Below are 17,787 nucleotides of genomic sequence, written 5' to 3'. Positions count from 1 at the left end.
TGAGGTACGTGCTCGATCGGGCCACTTCAGGGCTGTGTGGTCGGGATTCATGCCCTTTTGGTGCCCTGCCTGTAATATACCATTTTGCAACCTCCTTCGTAGTGTCTGTAAAACGTACCTTTGTCCTGAATTTTTGTCTTGAATTTTGACCTTCCGTCCTGAATTTTTGTCCTGAATTTTGACCCTTTGTCCTGAATTTTAACACTCACCATCCTGAATTTACAACCATGCCAGTTGGTCACCCTAGCTGGCATTGTGGCATTTTAAAACTGTATGGGTAGTAGCCTTGTAAAGGCTCCCTGGCTGACGGTGGCCCTGCTGTTGCATGCGTTGTCTTTGTGGCATTGGAATACCTCGTGGCTCACCTGGGGAGTGCTGGTTGAATGTGCAGTCTTCTGGAATGCTCCCCCTTGGAAATCCGCATCGAGTCATCACGTTTTATCTCTTTCTATCTCTCTCTGGACGTCAGACGTCACAGGGCTTGGGCTGCTGAAGCACTTACCTGAGAGAACGCCTCCCGTGTTGGGAGCATGGGTAGCATGTAATACAGGACTCCAAGTGACAAGCACACTTCGGATTTAACAGCGTGTCTTCATTGGAGCTTGTGTTGTGGCATATGATTCAACTAAGTCGAATAATAATGATTTAAACATTTTTTTATTCACAATTACATGCACACTGCCGGATTTTGCCAAATTTGATGTTGATCCGGTGATTAGCACATTACATTCGAGGAGGCCGCGCACAGTGATTGGCACATAAAAACTTGCATAAATGAAAAATATTATTATTTTCTTGTAGAAATGTTATACATTTGTATTTTTTTCTAGGGAAGGACATGTTACTCTATATTTTTCATGTGTGTGATATAGTGTATTACAGTCATACAGCATATTACTGCTCCACCTTTCTTTTTAACAAGGCCAGGTACACTGCCTATAAAATTGAGCTCTTCTTCATTGCCTAGGTTTCTGGAAGTATTTGGCCATCTTCCAGAAATCTCTGAAATTGAATCTGAAGATTTAAATGAATATGAGATATGTATTAAAAAATTATACAATCATCACTTACCAAAACTGAGCATTATTGGTTATCACTTTGGTAGGATAGTGCAGAAGGAAGGAGAGTCAGTTGAATCTTAGGTGACTGATTTATGGAGACTCGCTTCCTCATGCAAATTTGCATGTTTTTTGGAAGAAAGGATCCGTAATCAGTTTACGCTTGAATACAATATTGAAAAAGTGAGAGAAGAGTTAGGGTTAAAGGATGAACCCACACTTGAGGAAGTTCTACTGTCAGCCAAGAAAATCGAGCATTCTATGAAATGTGCTGAGGTTATCTAAAAAGATCATGGGCATGAACAAAGTGTACATGCAGCTTGAGACAAATTAAAAATGATTAATCAAAACAAAGATGGAAAAGAAAAGTAACTATGAGGAAATCTTACAGATGTGACAAAACTGAGAAGTTGTGCAAATGAGAAGTTGTGTCCTGCGCTTAAAGCTTCTTGCACGACATGTAAAAAGAAAGGTATTTTGTGGTGGTGTGCAAAATGAAAAAACTTAAAGCAAATGTCAAGAAGGTGGATGTCCTTGATGATCAGTAAAGTGAAAGCACTGACTTTTGCAGGTAGTAGATTAAGGGAAATCTAGTCCTGTTGACACTATATTGGTGCAAGGGGCGAATACTAAAGATTTATTTGATTTAGGTTCAATGATCGTTATACTTCAGATAGGTTTTATCGAGGAAAAAACGGGAGGCACCGTCACGTTACTTAAACCCGTTATAAAACCTTGTGCTAATGGGGGTGAACCTATCGAGCTGAATGGGTACTTTGTGGAGTAATTTAATATCAGCAATGTTTTGTGGCTAAGAAAGGGGATAGCATAATTTGTTGGCCACATCAAAGAGATCTCGGAGTGATGTTAAATCCTAATGGTGATCCTCCAATTTATTTAAAAGATAAAGCAGATCAAAATTAGGTGGATATACTTCCTGATTGGGGTTTCTTGGAAGAAATAAAGAAAGGTTTCCCTAACATTTTCAGAGATGGTCTAGGTTTTTTGAGACTATAAGCATAGAATACAGTTAATTCTGGGGGCACAACTTGTATGTTGTAATGTAAAACAAATTCCCATAGCTTTCAGATATGAGATGAAGGTGGAGAGAAGAACACTTAAAGGCTAATGGAATTATTGAAGAACAGATTGGCTCACACCAGTTGCAGCTAGGAAAATCAAATGGTAGTCTGTGTTTATGTGTAGACTTAAGACAACTGAACAAAAATGTGATGATGGATAAATATCCTCTTCTGAATATTTCAGAATTGATGTTATTGGGAGGAGCAAAGGTGTTTAGCACTATTGACCTCACTTCAGCCTACCATCAGGTTGAGTTGGAGGAGGCCTCCAGAGACATTACTGCCTTTTTAACACCTTTTGGAATATTCAAATAGGTCAGGCTGCCTTTCAAATTGGTGTTTCAGCATGTAATGGAAGGGTTATGAGGCGTGCACAGGGAGTGTGTGTGTACCAGGATGACATCCTTCTTTTTGGCAGGGCCCCTGATGAATACAATTTTCAAGTCCGAGAACTTGTAACGAGATTGAGTGACTGTAATCTTACCTTACGATAAAACTGAAGAAATGCTAGTTTGTTACACTTATGTAATGATCAAATAGGACTAGCTATAGTTACAGGGGGAGGGGGACTCAAAGAAGTACGCTAGCTGGCAAACCTGTTGGTTTGTTCATGAAGCCCTCACCCACCAACCTAGTTGGTGGCATGCTTCATCATCGGGGCCACCACAGTGACACCGAATGTGTCCCGGGTGTACTTCGACGCCAGATTACTGCGGAGCTGGTATATTCGCTGAGTGTGCAGTGTCGTGAGTGAGAAAGTGAAGTTAAAAGCTATACAGTAGGTCCCAGTACCCGAGGATAAATAAATAAGTTTAATGACTGGGCCTCTGTTAGCAATAAAAGGCAGTTAGACGCGGTGGAGTGCGAATTATGACCTCCTGCGTCTTGTGTGGTCTACATGTTTCAGCCAGGCCTTATTAAATTTAAAACTGGCTTTCCTCAGGACCAAGTGAGTATGTGTATAAAGTGCAAGAAACTAAATTATAGTGTTTGTGTTGTTGGTTTATGTGTCGCACTCTCTAAGGTGCGATTACATGTAAGAGGGGGATTCCCTCTAGTTTTGCTACATATAACAAGGACAGAGACAAACATACAAAGAAGAGTCATTTTAGTATTGTGAGAAAAATATAATCACATTTTGTAGCCGACTTGTAAGGTGAGTGAACGACCTATATGCGGCTATGGTGTGGTCATATTTGACCTACATGGGTTTTAATAAGAACCAATTGTTGTGGTGAGCAAGGACAGCGGATAATGGCATTTGTGAGGTACAGGTAAGTAGAGGTAGGTATCCTCACATTGGCTGTTTGCTGTCAAAAGCTTCCTTGGGTCACCTGGCAGAGAAAGAGACCCTAGGACAAGGATAGTGAAACTAATGGTTTACATCCAACCTGTAGGGAGAAAAGAGGTAGCTTACCCCAGTTGTAGTGGTAGTGTTGAGTTACTCACGGTCTTCCCGGGTCTAGATCCTCCTTGGACCTATCGTCCTTCTGCGGTGCCCGGAACGAGGGAGTGAGGACCTTGAGCTCAGGTTTAAGTAGCCCCGGTCGTTGGTTCCACCTGGGATAAGTGGAAATAGAGGGAGGGATGCGCTCGCGCTGACTGCACTGTCATTGTTTGTTATGCGCATGCGCTCGGGAGCGTTCTGCACGCATGCGCGCATTAGGCTTGCAGTTGATTTCAAAGACGCGCTTGTGGGGCGCATGTGCAAGAGCGATTAGCACGTCTATGGTTGCACGTTGTGGGCACGTGCGGTGATTCCGAAGGGTAGGCGCTGTATAAGCACCTGAGTTCGAGAGCACTATTTACTTTTTCTGGTTACGAGTGTCAGAGGGGGACTCTGTGATAGACTGAGAGGCAGAGGGCACAGGGAAGCAATTGTTTTTTACAGGTTGATGGAGTTCCACGGAATGGAATCGTTCAGGCCCTTTGTATGGGTGGACAGAAGGTATATCCATCGCTGTTCTTTTTGGAGGAGGAATTTGTTGTTATTATTTGTAGGGTCAAATTGTTCAATGACTGTCCATGTGAAGTCGTTTGGGGTGTGGTTGTGAGTTAGGAAATGATCCGTCAGTTTACTGATATTTTTGCCACATCGGATAGTACTTCTGTGTTCTGTCATTCTTGTCCTTTCTTTCCTAGACGTCATCCCGATGTATCGGAGTCCACATCTACAGGTAATCAGGTATATTAGGTTTGAGGAGTTACAGTTAGTGAACTGTCGTTGTGTCCAGGTTTTTCCTGTTTCTAGATTTAGGGTTTTTGATGCTGATGTCAGATGGCACACGCTGCAATTATTGCATGGCTGGTGGCCTGTGAGCTTGGGAAGGCCCCAGGCGTTGAGGATTGTGCTGCTGGGCGGAGAGGAAGTGGGTCTTGGTCTTGTATGGATCAGTTGGTCTTTGAGATTCTTCGCTCTCTTGTAGGCGAAACGGGGTTTTTCCCAGTTTGTTGTACCCGTGTTGATGATTTTCCAGTTTCTGTTGATGATGTTGGAGACCTGGTTAGATGCTGTGTTGTATGTTGTCACACAGGGAAGTCGTGGTTCCTCAGGGGCCCTTATGGTTGTTTCCAGTAGTGCTTCCCTATTCTGATTACGAGCCCTCTTGCAGGTGGTTTTTATAATTCTGGCAGGGTATCCTCTGTCTTCCAGTTTGTGGACCAGGGCTGTAGCTTGTTGCTTGTAGTCCTGGATGTGACTGCAGTTGCGTCTGAGATGTAAAAATTGCCCGTAGGGGAGGTTTTCCCTTAGGGGTCTCGGATGGAAAATCTCAAATCTGAGGAGAGAGTTCCTTGCAGTCGGTTTGTAGAAAGTTGTGGTGATTAGTCCATTTTGGTTTGCTTTTATGTCAAAGTTGGTGTCTTTGATGGCGTTGAGGAGGTGTTTGGTATCCTTTATGTATGATGGTGTTTTTTGGACCATGGGGTTGAGAAAGAAATCACAGAATCGTGATAGTGGTTTCAGGATGGATTGGATCCCAGATACAATGGGTCTTCCTGGTGGGGGGATGACTCCTTTGTGAATTTTTGGGACTGTATAGAAGTACGGTACTTTTGCATTTTTTGTGCAAAGATAGTTGGCCTCTTGCTTTGAGATGTGCTCCACATCACTCGCATTTTTTACCAGGGTGTTAATGGTGTTGCGTAGATCTTCTGTAGGGTCTTTTTTGAGACATTTGTAATTCCTGGTGTCACTCAACAGTCTACGGCATGTGGGAGGAGCTTCGCCGGCGACCAAGATGGCCGCGTGAGCTCGGAGCTCCGAAGACCTCCCGATCCTCCGCAATAATCCTGCTACCCATCCTGTCCCACGACCGTGGGAATCGATTGCTGAGCCGGTCCTGAGGCGGCACCCGCTTTCGGAATGAAAATCCGACATTCCTGGACTTAGTTAGCCCGACGGACCCCGGAGGCTCCGCCCGTGTCATTGACGAACGCTGAGGGGTACAGCGGTGTCCTCATATGGTGCCTCCCTGCCTGTGCTTCGTTTCCCTGGTGAATGCCTTTGGTGTCTGACCACTAATGCTACGTGGCCTCAGTGACGGACCTTGGTGTCTCCACTACGCATACTGCGCGCACGCCACAAGGCTTCTTCGCCCCCATTGACCACCAAGCCCGAGCGTGCCAACATGGCGGGCAGAGGAGATTTGGACAAAGGCAAGTCTCAGCGAGTCAGCAGAAAACCGACCCAGTCCCAGTCCACCATTCCGGAGCGATTCTCCCAGTCTAAGGGATCACCGGGACTGGCGGGCCGCACTAAAGACCCGAGAAGGGATGAATCCCCGGACGACTCCGAAATAACGCTTCGAGATGTTTTGGGGGCGGTAACGGGGGTGAAGACGGAGATGCACGCTCTCGGCGAGGAACTGTCCAGCAAGGTTGACTCTCTGAAGATCGATTTAAACCTCATCAGGACCGACCTCGGGAAAACTAACGACCGGGTGAAGTCGCTGGATCTCAAGACCTCGAGCCTGGTCACTGATGTGTCCGACATCCAGACGGAGGTGCGCAACCTGAAGATGGCGAATGGGCTGCTGGCTCGCCGACTGGACGAGTTTGAAGGTCGTGCGCGGCGCCAAAACGTCCGCATCACCGGGGTACCGGAGAAGGCCGAGGAGGACTCAGCTGAACTCTTTGTCGAGGACCTGGTGGTTAAGAACTTGGCGCCGGGGGGCCTGAGTAAGTTCTTTTCGGTGGAAAGGGCCCACAGGGTACCGGGAGGGCCGCCGAAGTCGGGCGCTTCCCCTCGCCCTATCATCGCAAGACTTTTCAACTATAGGGACAGAGACGCTATCCTGCAGGCGTCGAGGACCGCGGGCCCGCTGCGCTTCCAGAATTCGGATGTGAACTTCTTCCCGGACTTCACTCAGGCAGTACAGAAAAGACGCCAGAGTTTTGCTGGGGTGAAAAGGAGATTAAGAGACTTGGGCCTGCGCTACTCTATGCTTTATCCGGCCAAACTTCGCATCGAACATAACCACCGGACTTTGTTCTTCGACTTTCCGGACGAGGCAGGGCACTGGCTTGATACCCTGCCCCAAGAACGACATGAACCGACTGACCAGACGGAGGAGACCACCGGAGGCGCGGAAGCACAGGAATGATTGTTCAGTCACCTGACTCTCTGAAAGCTGAGTTGCCGCAAAGGGCATCGACTTAAGACATTGCTGCCATCGGTTTGAATCTTTTGTCAGTACTATGGAGGGTGACGGGGGGGGGATAGGATGCCTCCTTTCTCCTCTGTGGGCTTCTTGTAGATTAGTTAAGGGGCGACAGGCACACTGCTAGTTGGGGTGGCTTATAGTCTAATGCAGGGGTGCAGGGTGGTGGGCAGTTGGGGTGTGTTTTTTCTATTTCTTTACTTGTTTCATTCTTTGTTCTGGCTGAGGATTCATCGGAATGCTATGATACCATTGTGGGCGCCATTGCGGGCGGGGGGGGAGGGGGCGGAACGTCCTTGATGATGGGGGGTAAATCTCTTAACTTGTTGAGCTGGAACGTGAACGGGTTAGGGGACCGCATTAAAAGGGGGATTGTGTTGCAACTGCTCAAACGATGTTCGCCAGATGTAGTTTTCCTGCAGGAGACCCATCTAGTGGGACAAGCGTGTAAAGCATTGAATAGACGTGGGTACAAAATGGTGGCGCATTCGGGGTTCTCCTCGGGATCCAGGGGGGTGGGCATCATGGTGCGCATGTCCCTCCCGTTGGAGGTGGAGTCTATGCTTGTTGATGAGAGGGGCAGATATGTGGCGGTGGTGAGTAAATGGGAGGGCCGCACGTTAGTTTTGGTTTCGGTTTACATTCCCCCGGGGCTGCAGGAGACTACTTTCAGGGATCTGGGTGGCGCCATCTTAGGTCTCCCCGAAGGATTGTTAATCGTGGGTGGTGACTTCAATTCCGTAGTTTCAGGGGACTTGGACCGCTTCCCATCCAGAGACCTGCGTACTTCTCAGTCCCGGCTCCCAGATTTCCTGGGCTCCATGGGGATGGTTGATTGCTGGCGTTTGATGCACCCCACCCAGCGGCAGTACACCTTCCTCTCTGGTGCCCATGGCAGCCTTTCTCGAATAGACTACGTTCTCACCCCGGCGGCCCAGGCACAGTCTGTTTCCACCGCTCGTATCTTAGCCAGGGGCATTTCGGATCATTCCCCGGTTTGGGTTTCCTTCGACTTTCAGATACCCGCGACCTCGCGGGTGGCTCCCATAAATCCATGGTACTTTCGTGACCCGAAGACCAGGGCTCTCCTGGCTAAAGCTATAGAACGGTACTTTGCCGAGAATACTGGCTCTGTTGACTCTGCCGTTTCCCTCTGGGAGGCCTTTAAAACCGTGCTTCGCGGCGAGGCCTTCTCTCTGATCGCTGAGGCCCGCCGACGGCGGGACGAGGATGTGGTGCGGCTGGAGTCCGACCTTGCCGACTTAAATTCTCAGCTAGCACTGGGTCCGTCTCCCGAATTACTGCACGCCCTCTCCCTTAAACAGTCTGAACTCCGGGCAACTGCCACTGACGCTGCAAAGGCCTTGAGCAGGGAGCAACAGGGCAGGATATACGACTCGGGAGACAAAGCTGGCAAGCTTTTGGCATGGCTGGACAGACGGGAGCTCGCGTCCCGGGTAGTCCCGGAGATAATGAGTGAGGACGGTCTGTCCTTAACAGACCCGGCAGCCATAGTTGGGTCCTTTGCGGAGTACTTTGAGGAGGTCTACACCTCCGCCAATCCTCTACCGGAGTCTGCTTCGGCTTTCCTTCTGGAAGACATCGCACTTCCCTGCCTCTCAGATATCGAGCGGGATGACATGGATCGGGACTTTACCGTCGACGAGGTGGCATTGGCGATCCGATCGTTGCGCTCCGGCAAGGCGCCGGGGCCCAATGGCATTCCGGTGGAGCTTTATAAACTTAAGGCTGACACGCTTGCCGCACCCTTGCTGAGTATGTTCCTTGCGGCCCGCGAGGCCGGAGAGCTCCCTCTCGACCAACGACTCGCCACCATTGTGGTGATACATAAGGAGGGGAAACCACGTGATCTTTGCCGGTCGTACCGACCCATCTCACTTTTGAACGCCGAACCCAAGATTCTGGCCAAATTGTTGGCCAACCGGCTGGTGGGAGTGATCTCGGACTTGGTTCACCCGAACCAGTCTGGCTTCATACCGCACCGCAATACGGCGCTCAACTTGAGACGGCTTCACGCGGTCATGGCACGGGCTCACCTTCTTAGTGAACCCACAGTTCTCGCCTCGCTTGATGCCACTATGGCCTTCGATTCGTTGGAGTGGAATTACCTATGGGCTGTCCTGGCCAAGTTGGGGTTTGGACCCGCTTACATCGGCTGGGTCCAGCTCCTGTACTCTGCCCCGCTGGCTAACGTGGCTGTTAATGGTCGGTTGTCGGCCTCCTTTGCGTTACACAGAGGTACTAGACAGGGATGCCCACTTTCGTCGCTCCTGTTCGCCCTGGCACTTGAGCCTCTGGCGGCTTGGGTCAGGACGCACCCAGACATCACCGGGATAACGTGGTCTCCAGGATTCGAGGACCGCGTGTCGCTCTATGCGGACGATATCCTTCTGTACCTTACCTCCCCCTGTCGCTCGCTCATAGTAGTCTTTGACCTGCTGAGAACCTTCGGTACCCATTCGGGCCTGGTAATCAACTGGTCCAAGTCCTCATTGTACACGCTGTGCGGAGACACTCCGCGCCTTCCCCATGGGTGCTCAATACAGATTGCCCAGCTGGGCTTTCGGTACTTGGGCATTTACGTGTCGCGGGACTCCCGAGCCCGATATTCCCATAACTTGCTTCCGCCTCTGGCACGGTTGCGCCGAGACGTTGAGGGCTGGAAAAAGCTACCGATCTCCCTGATGGGCAGGGCCGCGCTGTTCAAAATGATGGCGTTGCCACGCTTCCTATATGCTCTTCAGAATACCCAGGACCCTGTACCGGCTAAATATTTTGGGGAGATCGAATCCTTGCAGCGAGCGTTGTTGTGGGATGGTAGACCACGGATCTCGCTGGTCAAGTTGACCATACCGTGCTATGATGGGGGTATCGCCTTGCCTGATATACGGCGCTACTATTGGGCGTCTCAGCTCGCGGCGATCAACCATGGCCTCTATGGCCCGGCGATCAGCCCGGGCTATGCCATGGATCGGTGGCTCATGGGTGACGGGAATTACTATAGAGCGCTCTATTCCAGGTCTCTGGATCGGAAGCTGACTGGTCCCACTAAGACGGTGGTACACTTATGGCGGGCAGTCACTAAAACTTTGGGCTGGCAAGATAAGGTTACCATGGCCACTCCACTGTATGACTCAGACATATTGGGGAAACTGTGGCATACCAAGGGCTTCGACAGATGGGACACTATTGGTATATCTAAGGTGGGGGACATGGTGGCCGGGGGAAGGATCAAGTCTTTTGAGGCATTACAGTCTGAGTTCCAACTGGGGGCGACGGAATACTTCCGACATGCCCAGCTTAGACATGCCCTCTCTTCCCACATTTCGGAGGGGGAGACGGTACCTGAGTCATCACCCCTGGAGGATCGGGTACTGGACGGTCACATGCCGGACAGCGCTATCTCCCTAACATACAAGAAGCTCATTAATGTGCGTGCTGATTTGCTGGTGCGATTGAGGGAGCTCTGGGTGAATGATGACAGAGAGGTGGACGATGAGGAATGGCAGTCGGCGGTCTCCTCCCCCCGGGAGGTGGCCATATCGGCGCGGCTCCGCCTAGTCCAGCTGAAGATACTGCACAGAGTGTATGTCACGGGCCCCAAACTTATACATATGGGGCTCTCATTGGATGGTATGTGCCGGAGAGGATGTGGTATGATTGCGACCTTTATGCACATTATATGGGAATGTCCTGGGGTCACTCGTTACTGGGCACGTGTGCATGAAGTGATGAGGGAGGTGACTGGAGTGGCCCTGCCAGCGGAGGCCCGGCGATGCCTCCTCAACATCTGGGGCCCAAATGATTATAGTGTTGCCCAGACCCGTTGGGTCACCCTGGGCAACATGGTGGCCAAGAGAGACATCGCTCAGAAGTGGGGTGCGCCGGCTCCTCCCTCGCTTAGCTTATCGGAAACCAACATGGACTGGTGCATGCTGCGGGAGAAGACGGTGTACGCGGCCAGGGGCAAACCTAGAATGTGGAGGTCTGTGTGGGGAGCTTGGAACTCGTATCGAGGTGATATTTGCGCACCCCCTGTGGAGATTGACTCTGATACCCAGTTGTCCCCGTAGTGCCCCTTACCCGTGGTTCCGAACTGGTTATCCTGTTGTGTCACTCCCCACACGTCCCACTGTTGCTGTTAGTATTGTGAGCTGCCTAGGGTGTGTAGCCCTCGACCTCTCCCCGCGACACAAGTCCACTGTCTCTGAACTGTCCTCAGCCTACTCTCTTCCTCTTTTCCTTTCCTTTCTTGTTTTACACGCATTTCTTTTTCTAGCCTTTGAGGCTTTCTTATTCTTTGGTTTATTTATTTCTAAGTTTTGCACTATTTGAAAATTAAACCTGATCGCTTCTGCAGACAGTTTTGTACACGAATTTACCTGCTGCCTCAATGCTGCCTGGCCTCCGGGATGTATGGCTGAATAGCGGTGTACTTTTTCTATAAATAAAGGTTTTCCCAAAAAAAAAAAAAAAAAAAAAAAAAACAGTCTACGGCATTCCTTATCGTAGTCCGTTTTGTCCATGAGGACAATGCCTCCACCCTTGTCTGCTCGCTTGATGACGAGAGATTGGTCATTCTGTAGGCGTTTAATCGTCTCATGTGCTTGGTGAGACAGGTTATTGAATGTGTTCTTATGTTGCAATTTTTCCACCTCTGTGTAAACTGCCTGCTCGAAGGTTGCGATTTCCACAGGGATGCTGACCAGCGGTGGAATGAAGTTGGATTTCTGCCTGAGACCTGTCTCATTGGGGACCTCATCTTCAGGGCTGGTTGTGTTATCTTTTGTCTCAAAAAAGGCTTTGAGCTTCAATGTTCGGAAGAACTCTGCAAGTTCTACGTGTAGTTTGAAAGGGTCAAGCCTGGATGTGGGGACGAAGGAAAGGCCTTTATTAAGGACTTCTGTTTCATCGTCGGTCAACTGTTTGCTTGAGATATTAAAAACCAAGGGCGTAGAGATTCTAGAAGGTGTCACTTGCTTGGTCCTGCTTCTTCTCGGGACTTGTTCCTGGTGTTGGAGCTCACTGGTTCCTCTTCCGGTTCCCAGTGGACTTGTGCGGTGTTCCGTCTCTTGCCGCGTGGTCTTCAGCCCTGTGATAAAAAAGGAAATCTCTGGTTTTGGTTGCCTTGGTAGAAGGGCATGTGTCCTGGGGCATAGATGGAAGGGTAACAGTAGTATTGGGGTTGTATAGGCCCGAAAAGGGGGGGGTTCAAAATTGTGGTTTTGTGGGGGTCCCTGCCAGGGCTGTTGCCAATGTTGTCTCCGTCTTCCCCTGCCTCTGGATTAGTTAGATCCGTACTGGAGTTTGTTACACTTCCCATGGATGTAAGCTTATTCAGGATTTTGCAGAATTGAGTGTTAACATTAGAAGTTTGTTATAAAAAGGGGTTGCATTTGTTTGAACATAGACTGTGAGAAAGAGTCTCAAATATTGAAAAAAGAACTCAGTCGTGCACACAAATTAAAGATTTTTGATCCTAAAAGGAAGTCTGTGATAACAACTGAAGCCAGTTTTAAAGGATTGGGGCCTGTGTTACAACAAAGTGGACATTAATGGCATGAATACCATCCTGTTCATTTCACATAGTTTAAAAGATGTTGAAACCATATACTCTGTGAGGGAGAGGCTGTTGCTGTTTTTTGAGCAATAAGAAAATTAAAGTCATTTTTATGGCGAGGTACCTTTGAAGTCAGAACTGATCACAAACCTCTTTGTGAAATATAAATTAAAAAAAAGATATTAAGCCAGTATCAGGAAGAATAACCAAGTAGGTCATTGCATTGCAGGAATACAATTTCGAGATAATAAAGTGGTGTACACACTTTCTAGATTGGTTTCTGAATATAATTATGAACAAGAAGAAAATGATCAACTTGATAAGAATTTGTATGCAAGGTGGGGTGTAGGGTTATTCCTGTAGAAAGATGATGTGAGGAGTTGAAGTCTGACCAAATACTTAATGAGATGATGCAGTTTGTGTGTATTGGATGGAGGGATGAGAGGCAAGGTTCTGTTGGCTATAAGGAATTTTGGTGCATAAAAGATTCGCTAGCTACACAATGATTCATTGCTAAGGGGACAAGGCTAGTTCTGCCCACTAAACTCATAGAAGGCACTTTAGCACATGAGTGTCATGAAGAAAAAGAAAGGTTGCGATCCTCATATTGGTGGCCAGGGATGGACCTGCAGATAGAAAGAATGGTGCAAGATTGCCTACAGTGTGCACTAAGTGAGAAATACAAGAAACCTAGAGTACAACCCATGATAATCAGGGTGTGTCCGACTGGTCCATAGGAAGAGAATCTTCGGTCCAGTTCATGGGGATGGACAAGAAACGTTTGTAATTGTGATTGATTTGTTTTCAAGATGAACAGAAGTATATTTCACAAAAGAAATAGAGACAAGACATGTAACAAACGTTTTAGAGTAACTTATGGGGAGAGAAGGGTTCCCAGGATTACTACTTACTGATAATGGTGTTCATTTGTATCTAAGGGCGATGGGAGGAAGAATTTCTCGAGAAAGTGGGAATAAAATTCAAGAAATGTACTCTTCACCATCCTGAGACAAGAGGAATGGTGGAAAGGTTAAATAAAGTTCCTAAGGAAACCATAAGGTTAGTCAAGGCAAATTCATTAAATTGGAAGAAAGAGGAAAAAAAAAAGTTGATAGCACAATGGGTAAAACCCCATTTGAACTATTCCGGGGAAGGTACCCAAACATTTCTAAAGAACCTTCCTGGGTCAATGATTGAAGGGATATCATAGATAAAGACTGGTGTGTAAGGGAAGACGAAAAATCCAGGAAAGAGCATTTTGATAAAAATAGGCAGTTTTGGAAAAAAAAAAGCTATTGGTGGGTGACTGGGTTATGATAAAAAGTCAAGTAGGAAAGGGCTTTAGATTTCCAAAACCAATACAGGTCATTAAAACACATAACAATGCTGTCAGAACTCAGAAACATGGCATATGGAACGTCAATAGAATTGTTTTGTACAAGGGAATGGTAAGCTTTTGAAATGAGTAGGTAACTGGTAAGGAAGAAAAAACTGAGAAAGGTGTTGTAACTAGGGAACCTCAAATGCCAAAGTATTTGAAGGATTACGTCAAGTAATATCCCATGTTAGTAATCATTTTTCTTCCTCTTTTGGATGTTGTTTCATGTTAAAAGAAGAAACATGATTTAGTTAGGCATGTTAGATTGTTTTGTCCCTTAGTAGTAAGATTTGTATCACCTTTTAGAATTAACATTGTAGACTTGTGTAATGGTATGGATCTGTTGTGTATATGTGTTTATATTTTTTTGTTTTTGTTAAAGGAGGTGTGTGGTAGCTGGGTATTTCGTAGTATGGAATGTTAAGTATGTCATACAGAATGATGAGGAAATATGGAATGGGGAGGAGAGAAGTGCTTGGAGGAAAGCTGGGAGGACGGTTGGATGGGATCTGCCTCTATGAATAAAAGAACTTGGATTCATAATACATTGGTATCATTTGTGTTCTTTTGATGCTACACAATTGTTATTCAAATCACCTGTGATTACATTTGTTAAAGGTTTGCTACATTTCATCCACCAGAACCCTTTGTGATGCCTTAGTAGGACTTGAACTTAGACCTCACATTCTTGATGTGCACCCTTTAGTGCCACTGCACAGCTGTCCCTTGAGACTTCTGACTTTGAAGGCAGTCTTTCTCATCACCAATACATCAACTAGACATGTAAGTGAGCTTCAAGCTCTTTCCGGCAATCTACAGTATCTACAGTATACCAGTCAGCCTATTTTAAGGAGAGAATTCAAACAGCTGAAAATTCTAAGGAACTCTTTAAGGTTTTTAAAGAAATTTCCTCCTTGGCATCTATTGCTCCTCCCGTTGTGGGATCTGAGAAATCCTGCAATCGGATTTCAGAGTACTTTGCGACGAAGATAGAAAAGATCTACTCCTCTTTCCCCGACTCTGCTCGTGCAAGCCTAAGAGGGGAGGGGGATCAAGCGAATGTTCCTATATTACAATATCTCCATGGTTTTTTGGTGCCTGCCCCGGACACCCTTAAAAAGATAGTGATTACTATAAAATCAGGGTCACCTAGGGGATCCAGGGACCCCAAGGGTGCTTAGAGGGAGTTTGGACATATTAAAGCCCTTTATTGGACATCTTATCAGCATGTCTTTTAGCTCAGGAGTGGTTCCTAACAGATGGAAGGAAGGCAGTGGTGCTTCCTTTGCAAAAGAAGCCCCATATTAACATGGAGCTATTAGACAACTTGTGACCCATCTCTCTGCTTCCCTATTTTGCTAAGGTAGCAGAGAAGATTGTGAACATACAGCTGACAGCGCACATTTGTAAGAACAATCTCCTCCACCCCTCTCAGTCTGGCTTTCGCGCCCTCTATTCCACAGAGTCGGCATTACTGTATTCCACCGAGATCATTCGGAAGCACGTGGTCGACGGACAAACAGCAGCACTAATTTTATTAGATCTAAGTGCCGCGTTTGACACTGTCGCCCACCATACATTGCTGCAGGCTTTAAAGAGAGGTGGTGTTACTGATGGGGCTCTGAGACCACTCAGTGTGTGAGAAGGGAAAAGGGGGGGTTCCCTTTTAGGAACTAGGGCTCTCACACACCCAGCAAGCTAGGTGTCATGCTTCATCATATGAGCCTGCCCCTCGTCAGATCGGCGCTGCAATACCCGACGGGCACACGGAACCGGGGCTCTTCGTCAGCGATCTTTTGTTCCTGCCGGTGGGTACAGTGGGGGTGATAGGCCTAGTGTGTAGATGTGGAGTGTGGTGAACAATAAAATAGGTCAGTTAGTCCTAAACAACTTTATTGGGAAGGCAAACTGCCTAAAATAAAAGAGTGAGAGGGGCACAGGACTAGTAATAATGTATCTAGTAGTGTATGTCCAGCTCTCTGGTGATCGACATGTTTCGTGCCATGGTTGTCTTCTAGATCAGGGCACTTCCTCAGGATCGAAATAAAATGCGATCTACACTATGATGGTAAGTAAAAGTAGTGTTTACGTACCCAAAACACAGGTAGTTGACCTATAGATGGAGTAAAAACAACAAGGAAAAAGTCACATTGGCTTGTGTGTTGACATAAAAAGGGCATATCGCGTCCTCATTAACCAACCAACCTACAGTTTTAAGATATGAATTATCAAATGAAGGCAGAAGCCTTGCCAAGCACTTCGTAGAGGAGTGTGCTCTACTGCAAACACAATCACGATTAGGCTTCTCAAATTTTGGAACAAAATACATACCAGATTATGCACAATGGGAGTACTACAGAATATTCTACAGTTATTCCAACATTTCAAACAGACACACTTATATCCAAATACATGCACACCTGTATAAACAAAACAAATCTAGTTATCCGCATAATTGTGTGTACTTCTGGCTATACATATGTCACCTTTACTGAAGGTGAGCAGTACTGATCGCACAAAAATTGCATTTATATTCCAAAGCAGAAATGCATTTTGCATTGAGAGAAAAAGTAAGGACTGCAGACCAAACAGCTGTTCTCAAGGAACCCCCATTGGCTCAGGGGAAATGCATAACTGTGGTTTCTCCCATTCCAGCCTTAGGAGCTGCCACAAAAGCAAGTGTTCCTAATGCTAAAGCCTTACATCCATGATGGATCCAGAGGGCCACTTCCTTAACAGCTACTGATGTAGTTTGTCTTTGTCCCTAGACTTAGAACACAGGAATTTCTCCAGTAGGAACAAGAATACTTCATGTCATCCACAGTGGGGGATATCCTCATAAAAGGGAAACTGAAAACATGGGCAAAGCTCGAACAGGACTACGACATAAACAATTCCTAATTCCTTAAATATGCTCAATTGGCAGGCAGAGATTCCCTCTTGTGAACAACTCCAGGAATATGCACCCCTGCAAGGCAGACTCTTGCAAGAAGAGTTGAGACACAAAGAGATTTCCTTCACCTGCAAGACCATTAATAACAACATCCCTGACGGACAGGTGGGACTCCAGACGCGGTGGGAGAGGGAAGTAAGGCCTATGGAAGACATAGATTGGGAGGTGGCACTAATGCACCCCAGAGAAGTCGCCATAAAAGCGAGGCTTCGCTTAATTCAACTCAAGATACTACACCAAATGTATTGCGATAGAGACAGGTTGCATAAGATGGGATTGGGAGGAATCCCAATTCTGCCTGGCCAGAGACGACCTTTTCCACACAGGATGGTCATGTCCGAGATGCAGTTATACTGGAAGCAGGTAGTAGATTTGTTGGGAACAGTCCTGGGGCTTGTAGTGCCAATGGACCCGAGATATGTGATACTTGGGATACCAAGTGAGGTGGACATCACCAGAAGCACAAGTTACTACTTGTGTAACAATATATCTGTAAGAGACATTAGTTAGTGATAGATTCCGTACCTTAGAATTTCCCCAGGCATCAGACTGGATCTGGAAAGTTTTTGTTAGCAGTACCTCTGCGTATCAGTAGGTGGAGTCATGCAGCTCTGCGTCAGTCGCTGGTAAGGAATCTATCACTAACTAATGTCTCTTGCAGATATATTGTTACAAAAGTAGTAACTTGTGCATCTGAAAGAGACAAGTTAGTGTTAGTTTCCTTACCTTAGAATAGATATCCCAGCAATACCAACTTTGGTGGTGGGTCTGCAAACAGGATTACAACAGAAAGTCACAGAGAAGAGAACGGCCAAAGAAGCAGTCTCTCCGGACTTGACTGTCAAGGCAGTAATGCTTGGTAAACGTGTGCAGCGAGGCCCAGTTAGCTGCCTGATAAATGTCCTGCAAGGGGAAACGCTGCGTTCCAAGGCAGTAGTGGCTGCCGTTGCCCTGGTAGAATGTGCACGCAGCCCGACCGGAGGCTCCTCCTTAGCCAACGAGTACCAGGCCTTGATGCAGAGAACGACCCAACAGGAGATGGTCCGTTTGTGCACGTCCCGACCTTTTTTGGCA

General features: G+C 47.1%; 1 long non-coding RNA gene across 1 annotated transcript; it reads left to right on the top strand.

Annotated features, from left to right (window-relative positions):
* The first annotated feature begins 1,115 nt into the window (after nt 1–1,115).
* LOC147751430 (uncharacterized) lies at nt 1,116–14,303 on the top strand. Its single transcript, XR_015300015.1, has 2 exons — nt 1,116–2,742; nt 12,116–14,303. It is a non-coding gene; the product is annotated as an uncharacterized LOC147751430 (long non-coding RNA).
* Nucleotides 14,304–17,787: the final 3,484 nt, after the last annotated feature.

The sequence above is a fragment of the Lissotriton vulgaris genome, chromosome 1_1 (genome assembly GCF_964263255.1).
Source record: "Lissotriton vulgaris chromosome 1_1, aLisVul1.2, whole genome shotgun sequence".
Lineage (NCBI taxonomy): Eukaryota > Metazoa > Chordata > Amphibia > Caudata > Salamandridae > Lissotriton > Lissotriton vulgaris.
The sequence above is the reverse complement of the archived record's forward strand: the minus strand, read 5'-3'. Positions and strand labels throughout refer to the sequence as shown.